The sequence below is a fragment of the Lupinus angustifolius genome, chromosome LG11 (genome assembly GCF_001865875.1).
Source record: "Lupinus angustifolius cultivar Tanjil chromosome LG11, LupAngTanjil_v1.0, whole genome shotgun sequence".
Taxonomy (NCBI): domain Eukaryota; kingdom Viridiplantae; phylum Streptophyta; class Magnoliopsida; order Fabales; family Fabaceae; genus Lupinus; species Lupinus angustifolius.
The window spans coordinates 22,136,921-22,151,430 of NC_032019.1; positions in this window are offsets into that span (position 1 = coordinate 22,136,921).

Consider the following 14,510-nt stretch of genomic DNA (forward strand, 5'->3'; position numbering starts at 1 on the left):
ATATAATTTTTAAGCATCTGTTGGACAGAAAGTTTGAGTAACCGATTACTCAAAGTGAGTAACCGATTACTCAATGTAAAATTCAAATTTCAAGTGGACAGAAAGTTTGAGTAACCGATTACTCAAATGAGTAACCCAAAGGCTCTAAAATCTATATAAAGGCTCTAAACTCTCACACAAACAAGATACAACTTTCATACAATTTTCTCTAAACTCTCAAAAGCTCTCACACTTTTTCTTAGAATTTATCTTTGAACTTTTTGCAACTTGTTCTTAAACTTTCAAGTTAATTTTGCAAAGTTGCTTCAAGTGTTTCAAAGACTTTTACAAAGAGCATTAATATTCAGAGTTTGGATTGCAAGTTACATAAGTTTCATACTTGTAAAGGCAATCTGCCATAGTTGAATATTCTTCATTCTTGTAAAGAATTCTTTCTTTCACGGGGTGTGAAAAGAAAGGGGAATAGATTCACTTAGAAATGTGTTTTCCAAGGGTATAAGAATTAGGGAGTGTGTAAGGTACATAGAGATCTCGGGGTGAGATATTGTAATCTGCAACTCATAATTCTTAGTGGAAAACTCTTGTGTGGCAAGAGTACTGGACGTAGCCTTTGGTGGACAAGAAGGTGAACCAGTATAAAACTCCTTGTGTACTCTCTTCTCCTTATCTCTTTCATTTTATTTCCTATTATTTTCTGCATATTGTTCCGCTGCACTTTAACTTTGATTTTGCAGATAACGCGGCCATTATTTTAAGACAACTAATTCACCCTCCCCCCTCTTAGTTGCACTCTGATACTTACAATTTACAAGAAGTGCATACGCTTCTATGAATGGTGATGCTACTTGACTTTCTTATTCCTATTTCGCCCATCATAAAATTGAAATAAGACTTTTGGTATATACACAATAGTTTTCATGACAATTATATATATAGTCATGTACTTTACTTGAATTAGATCACTTTAACTTGGCTACTTAAAATAATGACTCTAAACACATTTAAATATTACACGTGTGACTCAAAATTTCTTACATTTAGAGCCTATGAGATATTTTAGGAACAATATTTTGTATATAAGTAATGCAGTATTGAGGAATAAACCATTTGAATCCATTTCTTTACATGGTATCAGAGCCAACCAAAAAAAACTTTTGAGAAATGTGTATGACACACATGATGATTGGAGGTGAATGAATGTTCTGTGATATATTCAAGAAACGAATATGCTCAGAAGAAAAAGTCTTCACCTTGGATACTTGATAATGGGGTATCGAATCACATGACAGGGGATTTACAACACATGTACAATGTGAGGAACATGTCTAGATGTCATGTTGGACTTCCAAATGGACACACTGCCATCTCTACTAAGGAAGGAACAGTAAAACTCTCCCATAATTTAAATCTTGAGCATGTACTATATGTACCTCAATCAAATGCAACTTAATCTCTATATCACAATTATCAAATGACTCAAACTGTAATGCTCAATTTAGTAATAATTTGTGTGTTATAGAGGATCGAACCTCGAAGATGCTGATTGGTTTTAGTGAACGAATGAATGTATTATATCTTTTTCGAGAAGCCCCAATGAAGAAGGTATGCAAAGTTGAAAGAATGAATGAGCTAGAAGTATGACACAACAGGTTAGGACATCTGTCTTGGAAAACGACTCAACTAATTTCCAATGATAGTAGAAGTGGAATTAGTAATTTCAAGAATAAAGTTTGTGACACATGCCAAAGAGCAAAGCAAACTAGAGAAACATTTTCATTGAGTAGTAATAAAGCTTCTCATATATTTGACTTGACACATTGTGAATATGGGGTCCATATAGAACTCGTTTATCTTGTGAGGCTTCATATTTTCTTGCTATTGTTTATGATTGCTCAAGTGCGGTGTGGATCTATTTGCTAATTGATAAAAAACAAGTCACCAAAGTGCTGACAAAATTCTTTTCTATGGTAGAAAATCAATATAACAAACGAGTTATAACTGTGAGAAGCGATAATGGAACAAAATTCATTTGCATGAGAAATTATTTTTTAGATTATGGGGTAGTGTTTCAAACTTCATGTATAGGCACCCCTCAGCAAAATGGGAGGGTAGAATGTAAACATCACCATATTCTCAATGTTGCACAAGCTTTACAGTTCAAAGGTAATTTGTCTATTAATTTTTTGCGGAGAGTGTATGTTGACACCAAGCTATTTGATCAATCTCACTCAAAGCATAATTTTAAAAGGTAAAACACTATATGTAGTGTTACTCGGACAAGAATCCTCCTACAATCACATATATGTGTTTCGTTCTATATGCTTCGCTCGCAACCAATACACCAATGGCGACAAATTTGGAAGTTGAAGTCGTCGATGTACCTTTGTGGGATACTCCTATGGGAAACGTGGTTGGAGAGTTTATGATTTAGAAACTCATGAATGCTCTGTTTCACGAGATGTGTAGTTCTTCAAAAACCAATTTCCATATTGGTGCTCCGAAAATGAGAAAAAAAAACCTCTCATTCCTTGTCTATTGATGATATGGTGGACACTGACCTTAATGACATGCAAAAGCTAACTGATATTGCTCTCGACCAAGGGGTATACGTACTATAGCAACCACAAGTGAAACTTCCAAAAATCAACACTGCATATTCACATGTGAACAGTCCCATGGCTGACATCTCACATGTCAGTTTTGTGATTCCAAGACTTCAAGGGTATGTAACAAACACAATGTAGAATTTGAGTCCTTCCCCTAGTTCATCATCTTCATCACATCCTTCAGATGCTCCCTATCCTATTGCTCACTATGTAAACTGTGGCAAATTTTCTTTGTCACACAGAAACTTCCTTGCATCAATCATTGTAGAAAAAGAGCCCTAATACTTTTATGAGGCAATAAAGAATGCAAAATGGAGACTAGCCATGCAAGCTAAAATCGATGCACTAGAACGTAATGATACATGGAGCATGCAACCATTGCCTCCAGGGAAGAAATCTCTCTGATGCAAATGGGTGTATCGCATCAAGTACAATTTTGATGGCACCATCGAGCGATTTAAAGACAGATTAGTTTTTCTCGAAAATCATCAAGAAAAAGACATCAACTACACTGAAACATTTGCTCCTGTTGCAAAAATGGTAACAGTGCGAACTATTCTTATAGTGGCAATAGCCAAATCCTGGAACTTCATCAAATGCACATACACAATGCATTTCTACACGGTGATACATTTGCCTACCTCCTAGTTTTTCCTTTTTCAATCGAAACATGGTGTGTAAATTTCAAAAATCGTTGTACGCTTAAAGCAAGCTCTGCATTGCTGGTTCACTAAATTGTCTCATGTAGTTGTATCTTATGAATTTAAGCAATCATGTCTTGATTATTCTCTGTTCACCTTGTATCAAAAAGGGGTTCAACTTGTTGTTCTTGTTTATATCGAAAATCTAGTCATTCCCAGTAATGATTCCTCATCCATTAAATGGTCTAAAACCTACCTTAATGAATGCTTCCACATGAAAGATCATGGTACATTGAAGTATTTTCTAGGTATTGAAGTTGTTCGCCATCCTATAGGTATTTTTCTCCATCAGCGTAAGTACACGCTCGACATTATCTCTGAAGTTAGCATCCTTGGTGATAAATCTGCAGGCACCCTATTAGAACAAAATCATCGTCTGTCTCATGGAATCGGAACTCCTCTTGCAAGCCCTAAACGATATCACAAATTGGTTGGGCGATTGATTCATCTATGTTCTATACACCTAGAGCTTTCATTCAGTATTCACATGTTATCTCAGTTCTTGCAACAACCACGAATTGAGCACTAGGAATTTGCCCTCAGAGTGGTTTGGTTTCTCAAGGGCAATCTCGGCCAAAGCATATTGCTTTCTCGCAACTATGATCTCCATCTTCATGGACTGTGTGACTCTGACAATGCTAGTTGTTCTCTTATATGCTGCTCCGTTACTAGTTGGCAGTGCAATTTAGTCAATCCCCTATCTCTTGGAAAACAAATAAACAACACATTATTTCTCGATTGTCGGCTGAAGTTGAGTATCGGTCCATGGCAACTACTACATGCAAGCTGAAATGGTTAAAATAGATTTTTCCAACCTTGGTATCGGTCATACCAAAATTTTGATGATTGTCAAGCGGCCTTGTACATCACTAAAAATCTAGTGTTTCATGAATACACTAAGCATATTGAAGTCGATTGTCATTTTGTTCGTAATGAAGTCCTCCACCATAATATTCTTCCAACCTCTGTCTCTACTACTGCTCAACTCGCAGATATTTTCGCCAAAGCATTGAGAAATCCGCAATTTGAGTCCTTCTTGGGCAAGTTGGGCATTTTGAATCTACATGCTCCCACTTGAGGGAGGGGGTAATGTGGTAATAACAAATCAAATCTTTGTTACTAGATTGTTAAAAAATTGATTAGGCTGTTATTATCCTAAAATTAAATCTGAAGTTGATATGTGAACAAATTTGTTTAAATTGATTATTTTATTATCCTAAAATCAAATCTGAAGATGATATGTAAACAAATTTGTTTAGATTTATTTTGTTAGAGCCTATGAGATATTTTAGGAACAATTTTATGTATATAATTGAGGAATAAAATATCTAAATTCATTTCTTTACATACTACATTAAAAAATTTCTTTAATTTAAATCAATACATCCAATGGAACCAATATATAACAAACATGACCAAAATATTTACCCTTATATATTATATTATACAAACATGGCTTCTATTACTTTGTTATTTTTTATTAAAGTGAGAAAATGTTAAATCCTAAATCCATAAAATTCTAGAAGTAGCAAAACTATGTAGTTTATTTAAGAGTGATTATCCATTTTTGTCGCAAGTGATATTTGACCTTATCAGATTAGTCCCTAATAATTTTAAATTGTCAATTTAATCACCAACAATTTCAACGTGGAACCATGTTCTATCATTTAACAACAACATTTTAACCTACGTATGTCATTAACCGCTGGCATCACCAAACATCTTATATTCACATGAACCATTTTAATAATTTTAAATTGTCAATTTAATCCCCAACAATTTCAACATGAACCATCTTCTATCATTTAACATCAACATTTTAACCTACGTATGTGACATGACCAAACTTCTTATATTCACATGCACCATTTTATCATGTCAGTGGACAATGTGTATTTTTTATTTTTTTTCCCAAGTAAATCATTTGTTAAAACGACATCATTTCAGGTTTAATTTAAAAAAGAAATTAAAACTCAAAACGACGTCATTTTATTTTACTTCTTCATCTCTAGTGTGTTTGAATTCTTTTTACTCTAAAAATTAAAAGACAATCACATTTAATTGAATAAGTAAATGATCATAAAAACTAAAAAGATATGACTTTTAAAACTAGATCTCTTTCAAATTTATTAAACCTTAAGATTTAGAAATTTCAGTTTCGGTAAACGTAACACCACCTTCAGAAACTTTCCAACATAGAGGTATTATTCACATCCAATTGAACATAATCTTCAACTTCTCAATTTTTTTGGAATCGTTCCATAGAATTGGTTACTATTGATGTGGTTTTGGCGAGATTTGATATGGTTGTTCTCCAATACTATGAGTTTAATATTTTTGGTTTTGGTTGAATTTAAAAATAATGAAGAGTTAGATTCTGAGTCTAAATCTGGTTTTATTTTGACCAGAATAGTTATGGGTCATAGAAATGGTATCCCAATTTTTCATACGATAAGTCAAATTATACATGGGAGTGGAACAATCATTCGGAAAAAAACAAAGATAGAATTACTCATGAAATATTGATTTGGCTTAGAAAGAATTACTCATTTACCAAAATTGAAGATGAAATTTTTACCGACTTCAAAATTTATGAAGGATATAGTTCTAAAATTGAAGTACAATTATTGTGGTGTAGGGAAGAAAAAGTTACGTGTATAGTGTAGTTTGACTACACTATTACACATTTAGTATATGTTTCAAAATATTTATGGAATTAGTGTAGTTTTTAGGGAACTCGTAGATGGGATCCACGACTTTGGAGAAGTCGTGGACCAGGAATACGACTTCCCTGACACATTCTCTCTCCTCCATGGAAGTCGTGTTTCCCATCTACGACTTTCACTTTTTTAGAAGTCGTGTACCCTAAACACGATTTCCATTGAATATTAGTAATAAAAGTACTGTATAGCTTCTTGGTTCTTGGTTTTCAAGAGAATTTAGAGGTCCATGGTTCAACACCCACCCATTTTATTTTTTTATTTTTTATTTTTTTATAACTTTGACATATATTATTTGTACAATGACTCTAATACATTATGGTTAGATTTCATTATACAATGGAAATTATGTTTAGGGTACACGACTTCTAAAAAATAGTGAAAGTCATGGATGGGAAACACGACTTCCATGAAGGAGAGAGAATGTGTCATGGTTCAACACCCACTCATTGCATATTTTTGTTTTTATTTTTTTATAACTTTGACACATATTATTTGTACAAGGACTCTAATACATTATGGTTAGATTGCATTATACAATGGAAATCGTGTTTAGGGTACACGACTTCTAAAAAAAGTGAAAGTCGTGGATGAGAAACACGACTTCCGTGAAGGAGAGAGAATGTGTCAGAGAAGTCGCATTCCTGGTCCACGACTTCCCCAAAGTCGTGGATCTCATCCACGACTTCCCTAAAAAATACACTACTTCCCTAAATATTTTGAAACATATATCAAACGTGTGATAGTGTAGTTTGACTACATAAAATGACTGATAAAAGTTCATTTCATAAGCCATAAATTGGCTGTAAGAGTGAGATAAATCGTTAACATTAACTGGGAAGATATGTATAAAATGACTAACTTGGTTCTACAGTAAACTATTGGAGACTAAATTATTAATTTGAAATTATTTTGCACTAAATTGGTAAGATAGAAAAATATGAGGGACCGGAATGGGTAATTATCATTTATTTAATCGTACAATATGTAGGACAAAGTCCATCTGTATTCCTAGCAAGCTTCACAATTGTGGGGGAGTATAACAAGTGGGAGTAACTCTTGAATGTAATAAATAAGAAGCTTGAAAAAATAAACTTTCATTTCTTTCCTTCAACCCATAACATATATTAATGAGAAAGTATTAGAATCCAATTCCAAAATTCGCAAAGCAAATCATATTAATCTTATTTTTCATTATTCCACTTACATTTTTTCTAAAAATAACACAACTTCTCGAACATCTAAAACAAATAAAATTCATATTTTCTTTCTAAAATATAGAATTTGATCTTTTGTGGAATTCAATCATCCTTCAAGCTTCTCTTCTTTTGAAAAAATTGTAATATAATAGATCCCATCAGGCAAATGTGAGAGAGAAATAAGAAAGATAATATGTTGTTACCGTAGCTTGCAATAATTCTGAATGACACAAAATAATACTTATTGGCTGAGTCACGACCAGATTGCTCTCTTTAAGACGTTTCGTAGCACTGCTCAAAATGTGCAAGCAAACTATCAACCATGTTGTCTCTAGGATAAAACAGCTCAGATCTCTGTTATCGAATTCTTATTGCATTGTAACAACCGATCTCGAATACACCCACCACAATCTGGTTATTAGTGTTAATTCTCAAAATTTCTACAATATGGCTTACAGTGTCAATTCTCATAATATGACTACTCGTGCCAATTCTTTTCCTACAATATTAACTACCAGTGTCAATTCTCGAAATGCCCAGAATATGGCTACTTGTGCCAATTCTTTTCCCACAATACTGACTATCAGTGTTAGTTCTTGAAATGCCCACAATTTGGCAATATGTGCCAATTCGTAGTGTCATGGAAAAAAAAGGGAGAAGTTTGCCGGAAATGCATCGGTGAAAAATATGAGGGAGAAAGAAAAAGTTGAATGAAAGCGCATTCAACTTGGGGCAAGAAAATATGAAGATAAGATACTTCTATTTATAACATGGGATTTTTTCCATGTTCCTGGTCTCTCCAATATGGGACTTGGGAGTTGTTTTCTTTCAAAACTCTTCTATGTGGGACTTTGAAGTTTTTTAGATTTCACACCCACAACCAAGTTCCAACAATCCCCCACTTGAAATTAAAAAACGATTTCCGATAATTTTTTTTCGGTCTCAATAAGATTGTGCATAAACAAAGGTGTCATGTGACTTGAACTTTTACATAGTGAGTAAGATCCGATTTTACTAGAGTAACTCGTGTAAGACTGAGATTACAACTAAGAGGGAGGGGGTGAATTAGTTGACTTAAAATAATGTCCACTTTTTCTGAAAAACCAAGAGTTAAAGTGCAGCGGAAAATATATGCAGAAAATTAATAAGTAAAATCAAAGAGATAAGGGAGAAGAGAATACACAAGGATTTTTATATTGGTTCACCTTCTTGTCCACCGAAGGCTACGTCTAGTACTCTTGCTTTTCCACTAAAGATTATGAGTTGTAATTACAATATCTCACCCCGAGATCTCTATGTACCTTACACACTCCTTAATCCTTATTCACCTTTGGAAAACACATTTCCAAGTGATTCTATTCCCATTTCTTATCACACCTCGTGAAATAAAGTATTCTGCAATAATAATGAAGAATGTTCAACAATGGCGGAATTGTCTTTACAAGTATGAAAGTGATGTAACTTGCAATCCAAACAACTCTTTTGTATACTTAGTAATAATGTTCAATATGTTTGTAAGACTCTTGAAACAATTACTTCAAGTAACTCAGAAAAATTCTCTTTCGAAAGTTTAAGAACTGGGTGCAAAAATGCAGAAAAATAGTGAGAGAATTTTCATAATTTGTGTGAGAGTTGTATGGAAGTTGTGTGTAGTGATTGTGAGTTTCAATGCCTTTATATAGGCTTTCCAATCAGCCAAATGTCTCTTTGAAAGGGTAGAAATTAATTGGAATGAAAACATGTCTTTTTGGTTGAAACTCATTCACTTTGAATTTGAAAAACTGATGCAACAGCTCTCAGTAATCGATTACAGCATTTAGTAATCGATTACCCAAATGTTTTGTCCATTGAACATTTATTTTCGAATTAGAGTAATCGGTTACTCAAATTTAATAACACTGGTAATGTGTTACTCAAAGACAGTAATGGATTACTCTAATCAGTTTTAAGTTGGATAACTCTTTTCTCACACTCGTAACCTGTTACTTAGTTGAAGTAACTTGTTACACACTATTTTTTAAAATTGTTTTAAGTATTTTAAAGTATTTCAATTATCTTTTAAAAATAGTTTGAGCATTACTACTATTGTATAATCAAGAGTATAGGATAGAAGTACCTATTTTAGACTTAGACTAAAAGTCTTGAATATCTTGAAGCTTGAATCTTCATTGTCTTCTTAGGTATTCTTCCTTTTCTTCTTTTTGGTGATGTTGGTGTCTTCATCAAAACCGTGTCAAGTTCAAGAGCAAAGATCTTCTTCATAACTCGTAGTCTTGAATTCTATCTTCGGTATCAAACCACACACAATATTTTCAAATGTGTATTATGTAAAGCTCGTGCGTTAAAGGTCATGCACATCTATCCTAGTATAGTGAACGCTCTAGAAATTTATGCCCCAAAATTTCATAGGAAGTGGCCCCCACTTCCATATTCACATAGGTGAGTCTATCAAGAGTACTCCTATAGCCTAGGTACTCCACTACAATTGGAGTATAAATCTCATTAAGAATTTTAACTCATCCTTACATATGCTGCAGGAATCATGCTTCTCATAAGTTTATAGCATGTTCATTCTCATATCACTTCACAACTTATTATTACCCATTGAACCTATTTCTTGGGATCTCCAGTCAGTTAGGTCGGGTTACCATCATGAGTGATCCTCGTTCTAAGGGCAATAGTCACATACTCTTAGAAGTATTGTGAACTTTCTCTCTAGCTACTCCTTTCTTCAAAGGATCTACTAAGTTATTCTCAGTGTGTACATGATCCACTTTAATAGCTCATGTAGAGAGTAGCTCTCTAATGGTGTTGTGCTTACGATGTATTTGTCGTTTCTTACCGTTATAAAATCAGTTCTCAAAAAAAATTCAATAGTCGTTGTACCATCACAATGGATCAAAACAGTTGGTATATGTTTTTCCCATAAGGAAATCTCTGCAAGCAAACTTCTCAGCTAACTTGCTTCGTCGTTACATGTTGCTAATGTTATCATCTCAACTTCCATAGTGGATTGATCTAACATAGTCTATTTCTTGTTAGACTCTAGATAGTCCATCTCATCATTATTGGCTTCTCGCCACAAATCAACATTCAAAGAAGTCAAAACTTCTTGGAGAGTTGATGGATTATCCTCCAATATATAGACCATATAATGAGGTTTATACTCTCTAACAGTTATTGCTCCCTTACTTCTTCTAGGTTCTATTTCAAACCTTTCATTTGCTATCATTATCTCTAATCACAAGTATGTGACTAGATGGTGTGCCCCCACTACTCCTCAATTTAAAAAGGAATTTCTCTTCATTGAAGTCAACATCGTTAGATTCAATGATCACTTTTGCATTAAGGTCGTAAAACATGTACGTCTTGTTGTTTACAGCATACCCAATGAATACACATTCATAGGCTCTGTGAGTTTAACTCTCTAGGAGCATACCATCAGAAATGATTTCACAAACAATTCTATGTATCTCATAGGATTGAGACTCTAGTGATTTATTATCAATCATCTGATACTTGAGGTAGTGGCTAACATCATATTATTATTATTATTTTTTCCAACTTCCTGAGTATGATATTTCTTTTTTTCTCAAGTGCTTACCAAATTAATTTGGCAAACATATATGAGTTGTAGTAATTATAGAGATCATCTGACAACTCATTCAGAATGAAATACATAAAAGTAATCATTTTCATTCTAGAGAGCTATATTAATAGCTAGTTTATCTTTTTTCTTTTTATTCCCAGCTTTCTCCAGTAGCATTAGGACATTGATTTTCAAAACGTGTGCAACTTTTCTCTTAGTGAGAAAAATTTTCATCTTATGTTGCTAACGTTTGAAATTTGTCCCATCAAACCGAAAGGGTTTGTCAGGTCATAGCTGTTTGGTCCAGTAATATTATCTACGAATGCTATTGCAGTAGAAACGTCTTAAAATTGTTGTTACCTTAACTTGCAATAATTCTGAATGGCACGAAATAATACTTATTAGCTGAGTCACGATCAGGTCGCTCTCTTTAAGACGTTTTGTGGCACTGTCCAAAATGTGCAAGCAGACTATCAACCACACCGTCCCCATGATAAAACAGTATAAATCTCTGTGATCGAATTCTTACTGCACTGTAAGAACCGATCTCGAATACACCTACCACAATAGGCTATCAGTGTTAATTCTCGAAATTCCCACAATATGGCAGTTCTTAAAATGCCTAGAATATGGCTACATGTGACAATTTTTTCCTCAATACTGACTATAGTGTCAGTTCTCGAAATGACCACAATTTGGTTGTTTGTGCTAATTCTTAGTGTCATGGAAAGAAAAGGGGAGAAGTTTGCCGGAAATACATTATGAGGAGAAAGAGAAGGTTGACTTGGGGCAAGAAAATATGAAGATAAGAGACTTCTATTTATAACATGAGATTTTTTCCATGTTCCTGATCTCTCCAATGTGGGACTTGAGAATTATTTTCTTTCAAAAGTCTTCTATGTGGGACTTAGAAGTTTTTTAAATTTTACACCCACAATCTAGTTCCAACATAAAAATATATATATATTATATTAATGTGTGGAGCTTTGAAAGGGTGCATTTTTGTTTGTTGAATCACGATTTCGGACAAAAGAATGATGGAACAAAAATCCTTTATTCCTTAATTTTCATGATTCTATGTGTTGGTTCAATTAGAGTTTTTTTTTATTTCTCACATGTATTATCGTATTGGAGGCAAATTTGTCCAAACTGAAAACATTCACATGTATGTGAGGTTAACTTTCCAAACGGACATTTTTTCCATCCACAAGACTTGAACAAGCATATAAACTAAAAGTAATACATTAATAGATGATCTTTACTCCGAATGATGAAGTTGCAGTGAGTGAATTAATTTTATATTTTTTATTCTCGCATGTGTATTGTTTTTTAAAGACAATTATTGTTATTGTCGAATACTTTTATGATTTTTTTGGATGCTTCGAGGTCGACATTGACTATGGTTATGCCATACCACTTTTATTAAATCTTTATGGCACATGAGTAAGGTACAAGGTCCCACATTGCTACTACATATGCTTAGTTTAATCTTGTTGCAGTTGCCTTTCTTTTATCTTTCCAAATCTATCTTCTAGAGTCTAGATATTCATCACTCCATTTAAAGTAGCAAAGGGAAAAATGTTTATGCTTAGGACAAATACACAACTAACGAGGTTATAAGTTCTAACCTAGACGCTTATTGAAAACTAAAAGGAAAACTTAAAATTAAAATCTATATATTTTTAAAAGTTAAATAAAAAATTAATAAAATAGAATAACACCAAGAAAATAAAAGCACACGCATTATTCCAAAAAATAAAAATAGAATGACAACTTGTATACCCAGTCTTCCTCCCTTCCTGTGCAGCAGTGAGATTGAAAGACCAAACATGTGTCAAGCTTAAGAAGAATAACATGCATTACGAATTTAAAAATGAATAATAGCAATGCAAATAGTAGCATTACGAATAATAACATTTCAATTCCATGAAAACAAACTTAGATTTAATAATAGCATTATAATTTTAAAATTGACATGGAGAGAATCAATCAATGAAGGAGAAAGTGGAATGAATTCGTCCTGGTAAGGAGAAAGTGGAACGAAGGTGTTAACATGGTCTGTGTGAGGGTGAAGGAGAATAATTTATGCATTAAGAGGTGAGAAGGAGAAGGTGAGATGAATGAATCGGGGTAAGTGGAAATGAGAGTGATGGTATGGATTCTATGTTTAATATTATGCGTTTAAAATCAACAATATTTGTTATAAAAAAAAGTGTTATTGGATGTATTAAAATCTACAATGTAATGTTTGCTACAAGAAGTGTTGTGGAATGTGAGATCAAAAATCAGTTGTATCTCCTACAAAAAGCATTGTTCATTTACCTATTATCAATGGCACTTGTTACCCGAAGCGTTGTTAAATCTATAGCATGGATCTCAGCCAAACATTTATTACATTTACATAAACAATCAATGTTAAATGGATTTTGATAAATCAAAAAGATTCTCTTCATTAATGAAGAAACAAATATTTGTTTTTCCATATATTTTTAATGATAAATATGATATTTCATTATTTTTTTCCTATGTTTTTATAATATTTGTCTCTCCATTAATGAAAAACTTACTCATCAATTCCAGTATAGTGAGAGATTTTATTTATTTGGAAAAACTATAATTTTTTCCTCAAATTTTATTTTTTAATTTGTCATATCTAACAACTCTCTCAATTCTCGACTAAAATTCACAATTTTAATACCATTCAATTGAAATTGAAAAAATCTACAAGATTTATATATCTATTACTTTTACGAATTTGTGCCTTTAAAATGAATTTGAAAGCTTAAAATTTAATGGGAGCAAAACTTATAAGAGTCATTTGGAAACATAAATAACTTAAAAGGATTGATTTGAAAACAGAAAATAGCTTAAAAGACCTATTTTTAAAAACTTTATATGTGTAACTTGAAATTAAAAAATTAATTTAAATTCTAGCAGGCCTTTTAAGGAGCAGGGGGCAGCTGCTTCCCCATGAGTTGTTGTTACTTTATATTTATATATATATTATAATATATATATATAAAATCTGGATGTTTTATCACATTGTATTTTGTAAGATACAGATAGGATAAGTCACTCTTATATTTAAAAGGTATTTTCTATTCAAGTGTTGAAACTTTTAATAGGAAATAGTAATACCATGCTCACAAAAGATTAAGCCAAAGATGTAGATTTTTTTAGCAAGAATGTATAGTGATGGAATGTGTTAGATAGCTATCATGTTTAATTATTGCTACAATGTTGCAAGTTTTATCTTGAAAAAGTAGGAAGTCGTGGTGTAATAAATCAACATGTATTGTCTAAAAGATACATCATTAAGAAATTAATTCATTACAATATCATAAACATAAAACAGTTCACAATAAATAGAGACTATTATAAGATGAAAAAATGGATAATTTTCAGCAATGTATTCTTAAAGTTTCATTGTCGGACTTTCATAGTTAGTTTCGATGACAATATGTTATTTTAATTGCTCATTAATGAAAATAAGATGATAAAAAACTATCATTTATAATAGTATTAAAACAACAAAGATAACCAAAGAGATTATATAATAAAATTGAGGATAACTTTCTTATAAAGAATATGGTTTATATTAAAAATAAATAACTGAAATTTATACATTTAATTAATCTTGAATGAGTTTAAATTTTTAAAATAAAAAATTGAAGTTAACTTTTTTAACATTTTTT